At 41.3% G+C, this 6,758-nt stretch overlaps 1 protein-coding gene across 2 annotated transcripts in view; it reads right to left on the reverse strand.

Annotated features, from left to right (window-relative positions):
- nfkb1 (nuclear factor of kappa light polypeptide gene enhancer in B-cells 1) overlaps nucleotides 1-2,899 on the reverse strand; it is a 60,637-nt gene extending 57,738 nt beyond the window's left edge. Inside the window, exon 1 of one of the 2 annotated variants that reach the window (XM_036590345.1) lies at nucleotides 2,589-2,899. The gene's annotated coding sequence lies outside the window, so the exon portion shown is untranslated. Of the gene's footprint in view, nucleotides 1-890; nucleotides 983-2,588 lie in introns of those variants that run through there. The other variant, XM_036590346.1, reaches the window with a different exon arrangement.
- Between the last annotated feature and the right edge of the window lie 3,859 nt (nucleotides 2,900-6,758).

Raw genomic sequence — 6,758 nt, forward strand, 5'->3', positions numbered from 1 at the left:
GAAAGACTTACAGCAGTGGTGATAGGAACCAGACGTCTAAAGAGTTGAACTGCCACTGAAGGCTCCCTCACAAAAAGTCATTACGTGAAATGTATTATGAATATATTGTCTGATGCCTGAGACATTGTTTCACAAGTTTGGGCCTTAAATATACTTTGTTGAAATACATGCATGATGGAGGGACACATGCAGAGTGTTGAAAGGCAAAATATTGCCCAAAGATCACTGTTTTACCATTATCAGCTTACCAGAATGACTGGTTAGCTAGTCAATAAAATGGCTATATTTATGTTGTAAACCTGGTGACCCCTGGTTCCGATCACCACCACTGTAAAGAACTATTGACAGGTACGTTTCTCTACATCGAACCATTTCATGTGAAACCGCTTTGAATGACAAATACCGCAGAAATTTTGAGTAATCGGTGGAATTCCCCTTCAAGAAGAGAAGTTCTCCACCGTGATTTGAAAGGGCTAACATGATGACAAACACAGTTCATAAAACACAACTTAAACCGACACTGGCTTTCGGTTTATAAGCGAATCCAGGACATGTCAAGCAAAACTTACAGATTCTGACGGAAAGCATGAGACAAATTTGACTGCCTGTTTATAGTGAAGGCACTTCCACAGCCGTACAGCTCTATGTTTACTGCACGACAGCTTCTGGTTCGACTTTTTCCAGTTCCACCTTAAATGGCGCAGCAGTTCCATTCTGGCAGTTACATTCTGAGGCGCCAGAATGGAACTGCTGCACCATTTAAGGTGGAACGGGAAAATTCGAACCAGAAGCGGGCGAATAAGCTTCGTGTTTACCGCCGTGTACATTGGTTAAACTCCGTTTTTCACACTTATTTAGGCTAATATGACCCTTATTTCACTTTTACTCACCCGCCAGGTTTAGCTGAAGTGTCTAGACTGTAAAAAACACGTCCAAGGCCTCGAGTTCACTGAGACAGTGTTAGTTAGCCTGCTATGCTAAAGCGCAGTGCAGAAGTAGGAAGTGGCGCTGCGAACGAATTTAACTTAATTTTTCCTGAGATTGTGATCACTGTACGCCACAGAACTATCGCGCTGTCGTGGAGAAAATGCCTTTAAGACACTTCCACTCATTTCATGTGCTTCAGTAATGCTAACATTTTGTTATTTCACAGTATTTCATAAATACAGCCACTACAATTGGGTCACACAAGTGCAGAAGAGATAGGTTTCTAGGTTCGGTCAGTGATACAGAGCATTGGAAATTCACGAGGCTTTAGTTGGTTTCCTATTCGCCAGAGTCTTGTTCGAATTTCCCCGTTCCACCTTAAATGGCGCAGTAATCACATTCTGTAACAGTTTGAGAACGTAACTGCTGCACCATTTAAGGTGGAACGGGGAAACTCGAACCAGAAAGCTGGCGAATTACATTCTGTAACAGTTCCAGAACGTAATTGCTGCACCATTTAAGGTGGAACGGCGAAATTCGAACAGCAAGCTGACCAACTTCATTGCAAATCTTGGCATTCTCATGATTTTTGTAGCTCGGGCATTTAGTGTAGGGAACAAAATGACCCACCAATGCCAACATTTGGGCGTGTAGACTTGCTCTGTGTGCTGACCTGCTTCTCTCTGGTCCACTAAAAGCGCCCTGATGGGACCACAGCTTCAGAAACTTCAGAGAAACATTAAAGGGGAATTCCAGTCATTTTTCAAACCTTCTGAATAATTCAGCCTTTGAGATGTGAACAAAGTCATGCAGAGAGTTTTGATGTGGGGCGCTTGTTTGGAGAGAAACGTACTGACTCAGATTTCTTTACAGTGGTGGTGATGGTAACCAGGCATCACACAGCCTTCAGCACAAACACAGCCATTTTATTCACTATCCTAAACCAGTGTTTTTCTCAACCCTGATCCTGGAGGCCCACTGCCCTGCACTGTTTGGTGTTTTCCCTGCTCCCAGCACACCTGATCCAACTGATTAACAGCCCATTATGGAGGTAAAGTAGGTGTGTTTAAGCTGGAGAAGCACTAAAACGTGCAGGACAGTGGGCCTCCAGGACCAGGGCTGAGAAGCACTGCCCTAAACGACCCTGTTAACCTGAAAAACGGTAGACAAAATAGGTTTATTTGCCTACTATGTTGCCAATGCACCACATGTACATATCAGCCATCAATTTCTGTTAAACAAAAATATGTTTTAAACCTAAAGTAATAGCTTTTTGTGAGGTGAGCTTTTTAGAGGTTTTAAACACTTTGGACGTCTGGTTCCTATCACCCGCACTGTGAATCATTCTGAAAGGCTAAGTTTATCTACTCGCTTTCATTACTCTGAATGACTTTGTTTACCTCGTGAATGATCCAGAAGTTCTGGAAATTCTGACAAATCGATGGAATTCCCCTTTAAGTCTGTTTTTCAGTAGCAGTAGTCTGAACTCACGCCCCGCGTTTTGGCTCGAATCTCCTGCTGTTCAGCGCCTAAAGTGAGTCTTTTGAATCGGTAAAATCTGTCGATAGTAGGTGCTGTTAAATAATCCTAACACTGACCTTTACAACCAGTAGCAAAACAGCACGGCGGCTAAACAAAAAAGGCAAGTCTGGACCACTTACCTTCACCGATAACTGTCCGCTATACGGGATCAACATCAATGTGTGCTGTCAGTCCGAGAGAGAGTTCAGAATGATCTTCTTATTCAGCAGTTGAAGGCGCCATAGACCCTCTATTAGATCGTGTGCTGATTACGGAGACAGCGCTCAAACCTCAACGCGTCCTCCTCATTAGACGAGATTGGGCTCCGGCGGCGTTAGGATTGAAATTCAGTCCGATCGGAGGTGATATCGGTTTATCGATCACCGCTGGGAGCCCCGATCGATGTGTTTGTATAGAAAGTTCACTTCCTTACTGGAAATTCCCTGTGACGTAACGCAAGGCAGCTTCTCCCCTTGACTGGAGGCCACCTGGTGGCCAGTGCTGGTAACAACACTTCAGCGCTTACTAAAAGGGAAACCACATCGATATAAAAAAATCTATATAATTAAATGGCTGAGATGTAAAGTCATTCAGAGTGGTTTGATGTGAACTGTCCCGTTCTAGAGAGTCAGAATTGCTCACAGTGGTGGCGACAGAAACCAGACGTCTGAAGTGTTTAATGCCTCTGAAAGCTGATTGGAGATGCTGCCTGATGTCTGACACATTGTGATAGTTTTGAAAATCCATTTATTTCATCCATTCATTATGGTACATGCAGAGTGCTGTAAGGCAAAATAGTCCCAGAAGAACACATATATATATTTTTTTCAGATTTATGCCTATTTTACCATCATCAGCATTACATATGAAAACTAAGAAGGCATGTGTAGGTTCACAGGTGGTTACGGATAATAAATAAAAAGGCTATATTTGTGTGTGGACATTGTGACCCCTGGTTCCTATCACCACCACTGTAAAGAAATGAGAGTCTGTAAGTTTCTCTGCAGCAAACAATTTCAAATCAAACCACTCTGAATGACTGTTTACATGTCAAGGACTGATTTATTAAGGTATTTTTTTAAAACTGCATGGAGTTCCACTTTAATACAGTAGTCCCAAAAAAAGTTTTTGGACATTTGTGCTATACTTTCTCAAAGTGTTATGAAAGAAAATGTCAAACCAAGTGGCTTTTTTTTTAAAGACTATTGTAAGGCTGTCATATTCTTTCTGGCAAAATATTCTTTCAAAAGACGGCTGTTGGGTTTCTTTGCAGTCTTGCATTCACTCACTTTGTGCGCTGATCTGTGCTTTCCGCACACAAAGTTGACCATTAGTTTCTCAGAAACCAATATCTTTCTGTCAAACATTCCATGACGTAACAAAGATCTTCATTAAAGTTTACTACTGGTTAAATGTTTTCAAAAGGGTTTTGGGGGTCAGTGAATGGATTTGTATTATCATTAAGAATAAAACACTCTCTGACTCTCTTTAAGCATGTTCAAGGCTCGATTTTAAGGGGAATGTAAGGCAGATGGCAAGAAAAAATGAAAACAAAAATGACCCCCCCCCTTGTTAAACTACCATCACCTTTGTATTAAAAGATCTCTCTCTCTCTCTCTCTCTCTCTCTCTCTCTCTCACACACACACACACACGTTATCTAGGCCACTTATCCTCCTGGGCTGTGGGGGGTCCTGAAGTCTATCCCAGTGGTTACTGGGCTGAAGGCAGGAAACACCCTGGACAGGTCGCCAGTCCGTCACAGGGCAGACACACAGTCATATACATTCATAGCTAGGGCCAATTTAGCATCTCCAATTGGTCTGACTGCACGTCTTCGGACTGTGGGAGGAAACCGGAGCACCCAGAGGAAACCCAAGCAGACATGGGGAGAACATGCAAACTCCGCACAGAAAGGACCCTGGATAACCCGACTGGGGCATCGAACCCAGGCCCTTCTTACTTTTTGAAATCTTTGTAAACATAGTCCAAGTCTCAAAATATACCACGCATTCTCGAGGCCATACAGCCCCCAAATGAAAATGAACCTCCAGAAAACAGCTCCTTTTTATGATGTCATGAAATCCAAAACATTTACATTACATCAGCCTCTTTGGCCTTCAGTGGTTTAGTTCCACCCATTTACGATAAAGTAATAAAGAGTGTTTCAGCCTGGACTGCTTTTTGAATTTGAGTTCACAATCGAGGGCAGCCAATCAGAAGAGAGATCAATCACAATCTAACATCTAGTATATCTAGTACATCCAGAATAAAGCTTTCCCAGAAGAGTAAAGACTGTTACTGCAGCAAAGGGGGACAAACTCCCTATTAATTAAATTTATTAAATTCATTTCAGTAGAAATGGTGTTGACAAACTTTTAGACATGCATACGTGTGTGTGTGTATATCTGCTGTCGGAAGAAAACCTTGTATCTCCACTTTTGTCGTTTTTCTGTTTTTGACATAATTTGAAAATGCCTGTTGCCCACAATGACTTCAAAAAACGTCTGGTTCCATTGACTTGCATTAAAAGTAAAGTAGATTTTTTTCTTTTTCTGTAAAGTTACCATTTTGGAGATATGAGGTTTTCATCCGACAACAGCGATATATAAACACACACACACACACAACAAAATCACAGATCTACAAAACATTCTTATGTTGACTGTAGACCATGTTCAAAGGGGTGTTCCAGCCTAAAACTAGCATTTAATACATTGTTTATGTTAGGCAATATACTGTAGGGCAGAACTGCATCCCTCAGTATCATCCGTCAGAATTCGTGATGTATCATTTTTGTATTTTCGCCCATCAGCGTCCCACCGTCTTCCGTACCCAGACACCACAATCATTGGGAACAGTCCAGTAGCCACTGATCTACAGGTTAATGTGGTTAGCATTAGCAATACAGCGCTAACCTCAACCGGTCTTCAAACATTTTTGTGTTAAAGGAAAAATTTAGCCAGCTTGCGAAAAGAAAAACAACCCATCCTCAAGTATTCACCACAAAGCACTAGTCTTTCAAAAATGTACTTTCACCTTCAAGATACATCATCAAAAGGGGGCGACTCCTAGTCTTTAAACCAGGAAATCTCACTTCAGAGATGACCGCTGCAGCTGTAAGAAGAGAGAAGGCATGTCTGCAACACCTGTAACGACTGTACTGTTTTTTATTTAGGCTGCAGCATCCCTTTAAGATCTCTGAACAATTGCAAATGTAATCATAAAACAAAGGGACAAAATATCCCAATTTGGTTTCCAGTTTTTGTGAGACATATATTGGTTGTATTCACATAAACAGCATTTTGACTTTTTTACCTTTGTATTTTTTATATTGCTCAACTTTAATAGTCTGTTGCACATTGTCTTTTAATACATACTACTTTTACATGTCTGTGTATAGCAGGATCCCATTTACAACATACGGTGTAGCTTTTATTACTGAACACTTACGCAGTCCATTTAACCACAGTAGAAATCATCCAAACATTGTGTAGTCATGTACGTATATGGCACCAAATGGACAGAAGGGGAGCTCTTACAAGGACAGGACAATGGAGACACGTTAAAAGAGGAAGAAGATCACTGTGGTGGACTATTAATAGTCCGGCAGTTGTTGATGGTTCTCATCCTGTTGAGAGCTGTTGCTGTTTGACCTGTGGCTATTAAACTTGTTCACACTTTCTGAGGTCCTGTTGCATGTTGGTTCATTGAGTTTGTGGCCTGATGGCAGCCTAACAATGAATTCTTCACTGGCAAATCCCCACTGTGGTATTTAGTCCAAGGCCAAGCTTAATATCTGGCTGTGGAAGGTGATCCTGGAGTGTTTACAATGTCCTTCAAACTGAGATAGCGCTCTCAGAAAGAATAGTGATAAAAGGATGAAGTCTGCTGTGGAGAAATGTAAACATCTGTTTTCCTATGTGTTACATTCCTATGTTTTTTTTTTGTTTAGCCCAGTTTGCGTTTTACTGTCCTGGTTAAGTTATTCACTGTTCAGCATCAGGAAAAAGGTCAAAAAGCTCCAGGAACTAAAAATAATATTAGATGTTTCAGTATTTCATGTCCATTCTGTCTTTCTTTACAGCTTCCGTTCATTTTAGGAGACTTGCTTTCGATTTTTTAAAAAAAGAGATCTGCAGCGCTATTTCCCCAAAACTCCAAAGTTCAGTCTTAGAAGTTGGTTACATTTTTTGCTTCTCACAATCCAAATAATCCCAAATACTTACATTGTGTTACATACATGTTACATTGAGGTCTGGATTCTGGTGTGGTCAGTCCATTGTTCTGAGAACACCAGCAACTTTTTTG

The sequence above is a fragment of the Colossoma macropomum genome, unplaced genomic scaffold, assembly GCF_904425465.1.
Source record: "Colossoma macropomum unplaced genomic scaffold, Colossoma_macropomum, whole genome shotgun sequence".
NCBI classification, from domain to species: domain Eukaryota; kingdom Metazoa; phylum Chordata; class Actinopteri; order Characiformes; family Serrasalmidae; genus Colossoma; species Colossoma macropomum.